We start from the raw sequence: 14,974 nt of genomic DNA, 5'->3' as shown, positions 1-14,974 counted from the left end.
TTAGCATAGCGAGATCCGGGGAGCGCCGTGGCCTGACATTCTATTTGTGAAGCCCTAGTTGCAGTCGTGTAAGATGTCAAGTGACTCAAGCGAGTTTTAACAAGCTCCATTTGTTCAATTTCCTGTTTAAACATTCCGTACACATTGTAGCATATCCTTAAAGAGGCTGCCCTATCTTTTAATGAAGTCCCAGACTAATGTGCCACTTAATTGACTAATCAGGAGATTTTGTTTTCTCTAATTTACTGGAAAAACCAGCAGCACATAAGCTTTTTAATATCAATACGAGGAGAATGGGACAGTCACAGCTGCCGCAGAAATTGAAGTTGTCGCTGGGGAAGGGGGCTTTTTTTTATCCTTCATTTAGTCTGCGACTAAAAACTCTTTGACAGAGCTACCATGCGTCACTTGTGGGCCGATTTTTGTTTGTTTTTTTTTGTCCTAAAAAAACTGCTTTTGTAACCCATTTTCCATAATGTGATAATTCAGAGGGAAAAAGGATATGCCATGACAAAAAGTAGGAACTTGCTTGATTATATCCATCAGGAGTTAGCTTTGTTTCCATGTTCTGAATGTAATGTATGCACACACAAAAAATCGCAAAAATATTTTTTAATAAAGCAGCATTTCCTATCCAACGTTTTCAAGAAAGAAAAATGGTAATTTGGCAAAAAAAAAAAAAAAAAAAAAAATTGGAATGTTCCAAATGGTAGTTTTAGCAAAAAAAAAAAAAAGCAGCATTTCTATCCCATGTGTTCAAGAAAATAACATTTTCATTGGCAAAAAAAACATGCCCATGTCCCAAATGTATTACTAGAAAAGTTTAGTTCAATATTTTTCTAGTCAGAGATAAAAATACATCAAAAACCAAACACATGCACTGCGTCCGAATATACAGTATGTGAGCCGAGCAGTTCGTACTCATAGTGAGGCCAGGGGAGAGGTTTGTGTATGGAAGTGAATGCCTTGGGTCACATGACCATGGCTACATGTCTTAATTTCAATCATACTATATAGAACATTCTTTTTAATGGTCAAAGTTTTAAGGGGCAAAGTAAGTTTCAAATCAAATGTAGCACCTACTATACAGTATGCGATTTCAGATGCAGGAATGGTTTGGTTTGCATGCACTGCTAAGACTCCTAAGTAGCGCATAAATGCAGACTGTAAAAAAAATATGAATTTGTTCACTATAGGTGGTAAACAAAGCTCTAATTCAAGAGAGATGTTTTCCAGCATGTGCAACAGAATTTGTGGATTTTAATGATGTGTATCTCGATGCCTTTAGGACATCAAAACTGGCTTGTATAGTGTTTGAAACTGTCCACAGATGCCTAATGTAGGACTTTTAGTGAGTCGCAAGCAAATTGTGTGTGTGTGTTTATGGACAAGCTAGCTTTAATTTCATGGTGACATACCCCAGAAGAAGAAGAGTTTAACCTTAGATTGTAAAAAGGGTTTGTTCGGGTTCACAGTGTCAGGCTTCGACATGCTCGGATCCTGAGTGAATGGAAAAGTCCTGTCAGGAAGGTTGCTTTGAGGGCAGCAGATCTGAAAAGACTGTAAACAGTGACTCATCGGCATGTGCCAGAGAGAAAAGGAAGGAAGGCAGATCTCCTGTCCAATGTCGTTCACGGGAAGTGCACTGTGGCCTGGACACAGACACACTCCGGCCTCTGGTTTAGACTTGCACTCTGAAAATCACAGCGAAATACAGAGATTCAAATGCTGATTTGTGGGGTTTTCTCTCTCTCGCTTTCTTTTTCAGCACACAAAGACATTTTCTGTAGTGCATGAGATCCGATCCAGACTTAGTGCATCTCATAATCATATTATGTCAAACCAGATTCATACTTTTTCTGTATGTGCTTTTTCTTTATTTCTTACGTTACCCACAGCCCTTTGTGCTATAAAAGAGAAGTTTGTAGCATAATTGTTCTGTTTCGACTCTTTCAGATGAAAGAATAAAAGAGGCCACAGTTCCTGATTTCTTTTTTTTTTTTATTCTTCCTTGTTGAATGTCCTATTTTGTCTGAAATATGTCAGATTATGGAAGCAAAGTGGGAAAGCTGCTTTAGTGTTGACTTCTAAACCTACAAGTTAAATGACTTGGATTAGCTTAATTCTTTATGCTTGAACTCAACTACTATGCAACAGTAGGCATTGTCTTACTACATATTCAAAAGTATGCACTTCATCATCACAGAAGTACATACTATTAGTGTGATTTGGAACACAGCCACGCTTAAAGCTTCAATAAATATAACAGAGTATCAGGGTATAAAGTAAACACACAGTCATTAAGACAGCAGCGCAAATACATCAGGCATTTATTAGCATAAACACTTCAACGAATATGCGTGCTATGAGGTAGACGTATGCACCAAACATACAAGAAGAAAAACAAAATCCCTGGATAAATAATTAAATCTCTTGTGACCGCGCACAAAGATTCTGTGATACATTAATTGGGTGAAATTAGCATGAATTAAAGCAAATAAGTGTAACGTGTAATTTATTACTTTCTAAGCATACTTTTGCCGTGGAAGTCTCAGATTTCCCCCAAGATTGCTTTAACAGCTATAATGCATTTCTTAATTTACTCTGTGGAAAATCAATTTTTTCAGAGTTCATTAAGCACCAATATGTTACAATGCAGTTCCCCAGAGCACTCGGCTACAGAAAAACATTATGCAAATTGCTGCGAGCGCATTCTCAGTATGTAAATAGATACTAACACCAGTGTCAAGTCTCTATGGAAAGCTTTGTTAGTGAAGCCTTTTGTTTCACTGCTTTCTGTGATATTGCAGATGAAAATTGCTTTTGCCTCTTTGCTTTCGAGCAATATGTCTACGGGTGTTGCAGTTTGCCGCATTCTTTGCTTCGCTTTTGCGTCTGTTCTGTCATTTTTGGCAGTGGTACTGAATTCCCTCGTCACGTGGACTGTAATTGAAACATCCTGGTCTGTGCCGAGTGTCTGTCCGTGCCAGCGAGGGGCCGTTGTCCAAAGACCACTCTGAGCAGCCAAGCCTCGAGTAGAAAACCCCCTCTGTAAAACGTGGAAGTCCGTGTTTGAAAGCAGTAACGGGCCGCAGAGTGAGCCCGCAGAGCTTTAATATGATCATCAGTTTACACTCAAATGTGCTCTTTTCCATTCCCTGGCCTTAATGTTTATGTTCATGGCACAAGCTCCATCTCTACCTTTCTCTCGCTGTCTTCATTCATCTGTTTTTGTTGTTTTTCTAGATCTGTTATGTAGCTTTATTGAAATTTGCAGTCGAGATTCGAGAAGAATGTCAAGGAGGTACCGTGCATGGTATCAGATGCTAATGGAATGTAATATTATATTTAGTTCCATGGTACTGAACAAAATGCAGAATCTGCTAAATGTTATTTTTTAACAAAATAAAAAATGTATTTACTGTCCTGAACAATCTATTTCTCCTGACGTCCACTATACAAAATAATAGCTGAATTTATCAAAATGACCCATTCAAATTTTACATACGCTTGATTCTTAATAGTGTGTGTTGTTACCTTGGATAATCAATGACTATTTTTTTTTTTTTTTTTTGCGATAGTTGTTCATGAGTCCCTTGTTTGTTCTGAGCAGTTACATAAACTGCCCACTGTTCTTCAGGAAAATCCTCCAGGTCCCGGAAAAAAACGTGGTTTTCCAGCGCTTTTGTATATTTGAACCCATAATATTTGATGTATGTCTATATTATGTATATGCATATTGATATTTATTTATATAAGTATTATATTATTTTAATATTTTAATATATTTATTATATTATAATATATTATAATTAATTGTAGCGCACACACACGTATATATTTTAAATGCATGTCTGTATTACGGTATTGAGAATTTATAATAATACATAATTCATTATTCTTAATTGTCCTGAAAATCATGTCTGAAATGTATTTTGGTGTGAAATATAACCTAGTCATATTATATTAATTATTTACACTGTATATATTTTTTCCAAAGAAATCTTTGTGAAAGTTTCAAAATATGGTCCATATTCAACTATAATTTTGAAATATTTCTAGATTGTAATGTGTCTTCATCAGCAGTGGCTCTAATCTGTGCAGCTATAGAATGATTCACCTCGACAATAATCATGTCTATAAGTGCAGCATTATTATTATTATACAGAATTGAAGTCCCATCTTTGTCAAACCATCTCCTGAGCACAATAGCATAAACCAGCTCTTCAGGACACATGCTGCATTAAATGTCTTCCTTATCTCTGTATGATCTGTACGTCCTGCAAAGGTCAGTGACTCTTCATCTTAAGATTTCTATAGACCAACTCTGTGATTCATTCGTTGCATTTGCACATGTGCAAATTGGACCCATTCCAGCTTTTCCTGTATTTTTTCCCATTGTGATCAGCATTTTTCAGTGACCTAGAATAACTGCCAAGAAAAACATGATTATGAGTCACTGAGCATATGTTATCTAATCTGAAGAGAAAATAGCCCTGTTATTGTGGAGAAAATATTGCAGTTTAATGACTGTACCCTGGCTAAGAAAGTACAACGGTATTACCATAAAAGTATTATCTGATACCATTACTAAAGCATGTTATTGCTAATAAGATGTCTATTTTAGCAAAGTTTAAAATAGATGCCTATATGTTATTGCAGTTTTCTGCACAGATGTTGTTTTGTGGTTCAGTTTCAGTTTTCTTTAAGTTTTCTCTGCTGCCGCCCATGTGCTCCTAAACAGGAGGAAGTACCAGTAGCCTAAAGGGGAAGAGAGAACCACATGCAACAGCAAAGAAAACCCGCGTTCATCCTCTTTCTGTGCATCTCTGACATAATACCAGCTTTACTTGTTCTCCCTGCAACGGCTGTTTGTAGAGGAGCTGTGGATGAGTAATGGGCTTGCGCTGTAATTGGAGAAATATTTGAATTTAGTCTCTTTTTCAACCACATCTACACACTATTTCTACTGTCCACGTTCGAAGTAATAGTAAAGTGGATGGTAGTAAATGTTATGAAGTAACTAAAAACATATTAGACAAATCAAAACTCTAATTTTAGTTTCTTGAAAGTTGTCATCCTTTATTTGGATCAAACTATATGTATAGGAAATATTTTCCAATATCAATTTCTAAATGAAAATGAGGTTGTGATGGACAGGTGTATGGTCTGTTCATTATGTCATGTTGCCTTAAGGTCTTAGATCCTGTTTAATTCACACAACCTATTTTCCAGAGTTTATGACCATTGGAAATTTGTGGAAAGTGTTTTTGGCTGAACGATACGTCATATTGAACTAGCTGTACTTTTATCCTAAAGCCTCATTTTCATTTGTCGAATTGAATATGGCATCTGCTCTGACTAAAGTCTATGTGAGTAAATCATAATATTCAGCACAGTGTTTGAATCTCCGGCCGCGCTATGCTGTGTGTACTATGGTGGCGTCTATACCACATTATAATAGATGTCCAATAAGTCCCACCAGACTGACTGAGAGGGAAAATGAGCAGCAAGGGTTAGACATGCAGGAGAAGTCTGCCATCACCTTGCCATGCTCCATTAAATGACTGTGTGTGTGTGTGTGTACTGGACCCCAGCTGCAGTCGAGCAGCCCAATTGCCTCTCCCCTGACAGGTAGTCATGTGTCCAGAGTTGGGCTTTGGGAGTGTGAGATGAGTTTAAGCCCTTGGGCTAAAGACACTCAACCCAATGGGAGATCACAGAGCTCTCCAAAATCAGCAGTCTGGGTTTGGCACATCGTACTGGAACTATCGCTCGTGGCAGCTGTCCACATCAATATGACACGTAAACACACTGGCAAGATGCATGAATGTGATAACAAAACGGAGCCAAGAGTTTTGACCTATCAGGGATCAATCAACCGACAACCCCAAAAAAAAAGTCTTGTTCTCCATTCCAGATTCGAATCTCCACACAATTGTATGTTTTTTAAAGTGTTAGTTCACCCTAAAAATTAAAATAGTCACTCGCCCTTATGTCACACCAAACCTGTTTGGCTTTCTTTTTATTTTGCAGATGTTTAGCGGGATGATCACAATGTGCACTGCCTTTCAAAAGTTTAGGGTCGATGTCATTTTTAAAGGTATCTTCTACTCAACAAGGCTGCATTTAATTGATCAATCAGTAATTTAAAAGAACTGTTTTTATATTAATATATATGTGATGGCAAAGTCCATTTTTGAAGCAACACTTGCAAAATGGAGAGATCAAAATAGAAAACAAAAAATAGAGCTGAAAAGATATTGCTCTTTATTTTGCCAACACGTTTCGGCACACATGCCTTCATCAGGGCTTAAAGATTGCAGGTGTACAAAAGCTCATTTAATTTCAAACTTGCGAATAACCAATGAAAAAGTCAGATGGTATGACATACACCAAACACATAACATGTCAAGTGAGTGATCACATATCAGTCAATCAGGTAAATTTCTAATCAACATGTTCAACAACAAAATAAAAGGTACAATGACAAAAAAAAAAAAAAAAAACTTTATGTATTTTAATATCTCTTAATGTTAATGTACAAATATATCAACAATCACATACATACAACTGTTAATAAACATAAACAAAAAGCCCATGTAAAGCTACATTTTCAGCAGCCAGTCTTCAGTGTCACATGATTCTTCAGAAATATGCTGATTTGTTGCTCAAGAAATGATTGTTGTTATTATTATTATTATTATACATTTTTTCAGGATCTTCGATGAATAGAAACTAAGAACAGCATTTATTTGAAATAGAAAACTTTTTTAACATTATAAATGTCTTTACTGTCACTTTTGAATAATGTAATGCATTTCATTTTCTTTTAGTAGTTCAAGTACTAGTCATCTTACGTTCTGTATCCCGGTTTTGTCCCTTAATTTTACCTCTTGCTTTAGTCTAAAGTGTTTGCACGCATCTCCACTGGGACAGAATTTGCCTGTCATGCTTGTTTATGTAATGTACCCTCAAATGAGAGCATTTTATTCCTCTAGGTGGTCCTTCCAGTGTGTTCCTCATGCAACAGCTTGCCACTTTGATGGATCCACCTGAGAGATTCCTGCAAATGGGTCTTTCTCCCAACAGTCTCTCTGCTCTGGGCTTGTTTACTGACAAATGTCCCCATAGCAACAAAAAACAAACCAAGAAAAAAAATGCACAAATTTGTTGTGTATGAAGTTAAGACAGGAACATTTATTCCTCTCGTTCGGATACACACGTTTGTGTCTTCTTGAATAAAATGTAAATACAGGCCTTCCTCGATGTCCCCGGCCCCCAGCTCTTGCTGTCTGGTTTGCCTAATTGCACTAGCAGTAGCCAGCATACTAATTGCACGGAGCCCCCTGTTGTCACAGCATTTACATGGGCTGCTTGATTCTGAATTTAATCTCCTTGAAGGGTTTGGATTTCATGCTTGCTTTAAATTCAAACACCCCGTGGGACTTAATATAGCATAGAATGAGAGGACGAGGAGAAAAAATGTGATTAGTTTTGTTTGTTTGCAATTTGGTGGCACACATTTACATTTAGGTGCAACTTGTGCGCTGATGTCCCTGATCACTGGCTTATTGTCAAAGGTGACAGCAGTCAAGCCATTTAAAAAAAAAACAAAAAAACATGATACACACTGAAATAGAAGAGAAGGTGTGCAGGTCTACCTTTAACGCAGGCGAGTTTATGCAGTACTCAGTTTGTGGCCTAGCCTGGTGTTTCACGTTTGATCCTAGGCTGAAGGAGCTCATGATACGGGGAGATATGAGACCACACGCCACAAAGCAATCAAAGACGGGCGGCTATTTTAGATTCGCCGAGGTTCAGTAGATTCCAGTTCAATACGACCGCCGAGGCCACACATGACCGTATCGCTGAAATCACAACCGCGGCTCCTCAACCGAAGCAATTCCCATAGCGTCGAAAAACTCAGAGATAGTTGATGCTGTAGTTTTCCGTGGAAGCTTTAATATTCTGTGGTTTTATTAATGGAAAACACTAAGCAGAGAGATGCCAGCGAACCTTTAGGTGACCTAGTTGTCAAACACTAGCCCTCTGCTGAGACTTCCTGGTCTGATTCTCGTTTTTTTTTTTCAAGTCAAAATGTTTGTGTCTAGGACATGCCGTCATATCAGTGTGCTCGCTCTCTTTCCCTCCCTTTTTTCTCCGTGTCTGTCGAGGCAGACGGGGAAGGCTGACAGCAGTCTGGAGAGAGCTGTTTTAGACTCTCAGTGGGCCAGGCAACAGAAGAATAATGAAGCCATTGTGGCTGTGTCCAAATTCCTCACCCTGAAGCCCTTTCTAGAAGAATAGTGCCCAGTGTGTGGAGATTTACTCCACCGCAATACTCCGAGGACCAGAGGAGGCTCGGAGCTCCTATTCGGAGAGGGGATGTTGATGTTGGATGGCTCTGTCGAGGGTGTACGGCGGGGAAAAGAGGGAGTCGCCCCGTCAGGCAATACATATATATATATATAGCATACGTCTTAAGTAAGACAGATGCAGTCTGGGATAAAACGTGCACGACAGCCGTTGAGAAACGGACACGGTTGCCGGTTCCTGTGCTCTCAAATGCTTTCAGGTGACTTTCCCAGGTTCTGGATCAGGTTCTTTTGCGCTTGGTTCCAAATTTTTCCCCACCATCTCCCCCCTTCGTTTCACTGTCACCTCCCATTACGTGAGAACCGGAGAGCTCCCGTTGACTTCACCCTGAACCCAAGGAGCCGAGCACAGTCCGCAGAGGACCGCTCCGCACCGCACGTCAGCGCTGACAGCTCCAAACTGAAATAGCTCCACTCATTAACTCGCGGAAAAAAGTGGCAGCGCTCAAAAGCTAGGCTTATTTATCAGCGTGCCATGCCATCTGCATGCCATATTGTGCTCTAAGATTTACAGCGCTGTCTCCTTGCCTCCCTTAGTTCAATAGATGCAGTTGGCAACTCAGCGGCGCTGATATCAACCCAATTATAAATATTTATAATCTGCACATTTAAAAAAAAAAATCCTGTCAATCACAAAGACAAGGCCAGCTAAGCTCAGAGTGTATCCGGGATGCAATTTGCATGCCACAGAACTTGTGATCCATTTTGTTTTTTTGTACTTTGCACACAAGGCGCTCTCTGCACAGATTAAATATAGAAGTTTTGTTCTCAGAGAGAAGCCAAGCTTATTTTCTTCTCTTCTCTGCATGTTGTTGCTACGCTGATGGCGATTCATTATTGAGAGGGAAAACCATCGTAACTGAGCTCCGGTTTGTTATGTGCCCTTTTTTGTGTTCTTGTCATCTATTTTGAATGTGTGTGTTTTTTTTTTTTGTCAATCAGTACAGAGAAATAGCTCTTGTGTTCTAGCTCTCTTAGGGTGTGTGTTTGTTTGAGTAACTGTCCTCTGATGAAGGAAATTGTTTTGTGTGGCAGAACGGGAGACAGAATTTGTGATTGGAGTCTGAGATGCTGGAGTGCAAAGTGGCACAAGCACCAGATCTGTAAGTTCAAATGAAAAGAAAAGATTTGTATTTGTTCACTAAAAGTTCTGTTCTGAGTTTTCACTTTCTGAGCAAACTTAAGCATTCCTCACACTCCTCTATAGGCACATATTTGTTGTAAAAATATTATTTTAACTCGTGTTTTCTACAAAATATTAAGCAGTACAACTGGTTTTAGTATTGATGATGATAATAAAAAAAATTATTTAGCACCAAATCGGCATATTAGAATGAGAACGGAAGGACACTGAAATTAAATGTAAGTGACACTGAAAACTGTGAAAAATCACAGGAATAAATTTATATTTTAAAATTTGTGAAAAATAAACCAATATTATTTTAAATTGTAATAACAGTTCACAATATAACCGTTTTTACTGTATTTTTGATTAAATAAATGCAGTCTTGGTGACCATGTGACTTGTTTCAGAAACATAAAAAAAAACTTACTTAGCCCAAACTTTTCTTTTTTTTTTGTAGAGTTTTACATTTTAAGTGATTAGTCTGTACCATTTTGGAGTGGATGCCAGGTGTTGCTGTGGATTTGGGGATGTTACTAGGTAGTTCTGGGTGGTTTCAGGTGGAGCCCACATCCAACTCTTTGTAAACTGATAACCCCTGGATATAGCTTTTTATCATCAAGTCAGGTGAGAGTTGTATGATCACTTAGAAAAGTAATAGCATGATTTTAGTCATGTTTGTACAGTAGCAAATCCCTAATAGTAGCATGATAGATACGTGCAAGTTTCTAAAACAGTGGTGTCTGTTATTACGTCGCTTTTACTCACCAGAACCAAGTGTGCAAACCGCAGACACGACCACTTTACTTCCACCCAGGAGTTCAACTTTATTTAGAGGCCAAAATTCACACGGTGAAGCTGCAGCGACTCTTGTTGTGTGGCATTCTCTGCTGATTTCATGCTTTGCTGATGGAAAATTAGGCCCCTGCGTATTGGCGAATGAAAAGAGAGGGAGGGATAGCTCCTGTTATCGCCTCAGGACACTCCACCCCGACAACAAGAAAACTAGAGCAAAGGAGGCAGAGGCGCTGCCTGCTAATACACTCTAAACAAGATGATGAGCGCTCGCAATCCCCATGTGGAGCGTCTGCCGGCTTCAAAAATATCAGCAGTGTTTTTGTCTCTTTCTCTCTCTCTGCCTACTCACACAGTGTTGTAAACCATAGTTATGTGTCTGGCCTTTTAAACAGGCTCCAAACGCATCCCATGCCTCTGAGGTGATTTGACTGGCATGTGAAGAACTCGGGAGAAGACGGTTAAAGTATTTCAGCCGCTCCGCTTTTAAATGTCTCTGGGTGTTTTTAAGTGTCTTAATATTATGTCTTTGTATTATTTTGTTCTAAATTAATTTGGATCGCATATATAACTATATATATATATATATAGTTACTTTTGTGATTATACACCTTACATGATCTACAAGAGTTTTTTAAAGAACAGAAACAATGCTGTCCTGATATCTTAGAATATCTCAGAATTTTCCAAACTCTTGGTCCGTAATCGCACATCAGTGACAGTCTTTTGTGTTGATTGTGAATGAGTCTCTGGTGTGTCCTGAGCAGAGAAGCCTTACGCGATTCTTAAAAATCCTCTAGATTCTATACTCGCTTTGGTTTCCCAGCATGCTCTGCACATTTGAGTTCGTTCCTCAGTGACGCATTGATGTTAAAATCGAGCTTTGTCACTCTCAGAACAACTGAGAGACGTGAAAGGATAAGCTTCTAAACAGGATAAGTTGGGTAATTTCCATTATGATTTTATTTTCTGGACATTAATAAACAAAAAACTAAAAAAATATGTGACCTTACAGACCAAAATACAAGTGTTTATTTCTGTAGCTTGCTGAATTTTTTTTCATCAGAACATGATTCTTGTCTATTCCGTTTTTAAAAACAAGCAAAATTACATTTAGAGTAACAGATTCACATTTGAGGTGAAGCACTGAAGGATGAACTTTTGAAATACACAGTTTCAAAAGTATAATTGCAATAAATTACACGTTTACAAGGCTAGTGTGAAATTGTTTTTAGATAATTAGCCTTTTCTTTTATTATTTAGAGTAAACTTGCTGCATGCAGATACAATAATGCAATATGGAATCAAATGCAGATGGTTCTTTCATCAAATAAATCTCATTATAGAATCAATTACTCCAAATAGTTGTCAATCTTTTAACACAAAATTGAAAGCTTAAATGTGCACGGTGTCATTTTTAGCGGCATCTAGTGGTGAGGTTGCGAATCGCAAACAGCAGAAGTTACGGTGGCCGACATGAAGAGATGTCGTCGTCTGAGACAGCAGAGAGTAGCCAGTTAAGCAATACGGTTTCTTTACAAATCTAAATTAAGAAATTCTGTTTACTTAATTATGCAGTAAAACGATATGTTATTGTGAATATTATTGTTACTTGTTCAACATTGTGTCAGTGTTTTATTCACTGACTTTAGCTAGCTACCAACATAGTGACGAAACGCGTTTGTCTGTGTAGGGCTACTGTAGAAATATGTCGGCGCAAAATGGCTATTTCAATGTAACGGGACTCGCGGTGTATGTAGATAGAAATGGCTCATTTTATAGCCCTTTATAACTTTACAAGGGTAGATGGAGTAATGTTATTTTACCACAGGACGTCTGTAATATTAATGGACAATTCGCACGGATAAGATATCTCAGTAAAACTAGCAGAAGTGTGAGGGGTAACGTTAACTCGATTTGCGCATCGCCGTGACCCTCCTGTCGTCATGTGCGTATTACGATGCTTCCTGATATCACGTGCGCAAACACATTTAACCTATATGCCTATATTTTATTTATATATAAAAAACAGTTATGTCCGGTCGAACGATTTATTAATTAACTTCCGATTGGATTGGATTGTGTTGTGTTGGTAATAGGCACTTACCTAATGCTAAAAGATGTTTCGTGACTCTAACAAGTGCTTTCGATCTTCTTTCTGATCTGAATGCTGTGTAGAAAACACTTGAGTTTCGCCACAGACTCGTCCCAGCGTCTACAACGCAACTAAATGCTTTTTCAAGTGTCTCCATACTTGAAAAACCGCGGAAAACTACTTTTAAACAGGGAATGACGGAATATTTACGTACTACAGCGGGTCTGTTCGCACGGGATTAGTATTAACGTTACCTGAGGTAATTTTTCCTGACCTTTTTACTGAAGGTAAAAGTCGCCGTAATCTTTACTGACATTGTCCGTAATGATCACTGATATGTCACATTCGGACGGGACTAAAATCACAGAGAAGCTCTGGTAATTATTACTTTACCCCACCTCTCCATGTTAAACTAGTCCCGTCCATATAGGGTAGTAAAAACATAACGGTTCATTATGTAAGGTGTTTATACACCACTGTAAACATATATGTATATGATATTCCTTTTCTGTCAACAGATCCTCCTAAATATTACACAATCAATGCACCTTTAATTCAACAGACAACCTGTATTTCAATGAAATGAGATATATTTAAATAATGTTATACTTTACATTGATCAATTTACAATATAAACGTCATGTTTTTATTACTCGGATTGTTATTTACTCAGTCTTTGTTTAAAATGATGTCAGTCTCGTTCCTGTCAGGAGAATACTATACCTCACTAGCACTGATATTTACTGCCTACCCATCATCCTCTTTTCCTTTTCCAGAGACTTCAGCTGTAACCTGTGTGTGCTCAGAGGTTAAAATGACCTCACCTCAAAATTACCTGAGAGTTCAGTGACACAGAGAAGCAGCTGGGATTGTTCAGAGAGTCCACTGCGCTGGAAACTTCATTTCATTGGCATGAACTGTGCGGCATCATTTTAAAGGGTAAGGTTCAGTTGACAGAGTTTTTGGTACAGTATGACGTGAGATACATAACAAGAAGGAGAAACAACTTTTTGGGTGTTACATCACCTAAAAAAGTTCTTTACAAGTCTATATTTATCATAAAAGTGGCCCATATGGCTTATACACTACATTCAGAGTCTTCTAAAGCCATACGCTTTTTACACACAACAGGTCAAAATGTAATTAAAATAAATGTCATGAATCACCTTAAATCTTCCATTCAAATCTCAGTTGTGTTTGATGTGTTTTCAAGTGTTTTATAGCCAACCGGTAGAAGGGTTCAATATGTTAATTTAGCAAAAAAAAAAACTTTTCCCTCACATAAAGGCTTCGTAAGATTTTGGAATTTTGTGCCAAATTTGTTTAGATGATTTTTAGGATACTTTTTTTTTGTTCTATTTGTCATTTGTTGGCGAAAACAAAAACATGGAACATTCTGTTTTTTGTTCCACAGAAGAAAGAAAGACATAAAGGTTTGGAGCAACATGAGGGTGAGTAAACGCTTACAATTTTCATTTATAGGTGAACTATTTTAAACTATAAATAAACTATTTTAAAGATCATCAGAACCTGTACATTTCAATAATGAATACAAGCTCACGTTAAAGCTCTCTGCCTTCCCCTCCACCTTTTAAAGTACACTTCTTGGCCGTGAGCGTGGAAAAACTCTTTCAGCGCGTGCAAACTATCTAGTTGACTTTTATTTCAAGCTCTCAAATGTGTCGTTGTATGCACACCGTCCACACAGACATAAAAATTGGGCTGACCCTCCTGATGGTAAAGTATGCCACGCGAACAGTGTGTGGACCGCAGTGAAATGCAGAGGGCCGAAGTAAACTTTAATTAAAGGGTTAGTTTACCCCAAAATGAAAATTCTGTCATTAATTACTCAGCGACGAGAATTCTTTTTGTGCACAAAAATAAAAAAAATAAAAAAAACGACTTTATTGAAGAATTTCTTCTCTTCTGTGTCAGTCTCCTATGCTGTTGGCGTAGTAAACCCAATGCAGTGCTTCCGGGTTCTACGTCAGAACTAGGGATGTTTGACCGATGGTTGACCGTATCAACGTTAACCGATCAAAGTTGTCGGTAGTCGGTAAAAAAAAAAAAAAAAGTAATCTCTAAATTAGGCTATTATAGACAGTGGACTAAACGCTACTACAGTTAGCCATCTCATTCCAAGATCTTTTTGTGTGAAGTGAACAAATCCCTCACACACATTTTTCATAACTCGCCTGTTTGTACTTAATAAACCAATAAAAACATTTGGCGCGAGGTCACAGCGTTTGGGTTCGCGCGTTCACAAGGTTTGTGAAAAGTAAAGGCTACAGGCTAAAACACTCGAGGTTAGAGCCAGGGCAGACGACAGGATGAAGCGTGCAAAGAAAAGTAGTGTGTGGGACCATTTCACCAAAAAGAATGACAGATGTAAGTTGCAACTTGTGTGATACAGTGCTTAAATACAGTAGTAGCACATCATCTATCCGCATAAGATGGGCTTAGATTTGGAAATACATTACATCTACATTTCAGTGGTAACAGATAAGGTGATGATGATGATGATGATCATCATCTTTCTTTATTATTGTTAGCACTACCTCAAACTAAAGCGGCGTCTCTTCG

At 38.1% G+C, this 14,974-nt stretch overlaps 1 protein-coding gene across 1 annotated transcript in view; it reads left to right on the top strand.

Annotated features, from left to right (window-relative positions):
- mdfic (MyoD family inhibitor domain containing) overlaps positions 1-14,732 on the top strand; it is a 48,374-nt gene extending 33,642 nt beyond the window's left edge. The window contains exons 6-7 of the transcript XR_014627052.1: positions 13,168-13,330; positions 13,806-14,732. The gene's annotated coding sequence lies outside the window, so the exon portion shown is untranslated. The remainder of the gene's footprint in view (positions 1-13,167; positions 13,331-13,805) is intronic.
- Positions 14,733-14,974: the final 242 nt, after the last annotated feature.

This window comes from Rutilus rutilus (genome assembly GCF_951802725.1).
Source record: "Rutilus rutilus genome assembly, chromosome: 4".
Lineage (NCBI taxonomy): Eukaryota > Metazoa > Chordata > Actinopteri > Cypriniformes > Leuciscidae > Rutilus > Rutilus rutilus.
This window is presented reverse-complemented; position numbering and strand designations above follow the sequence as displayed.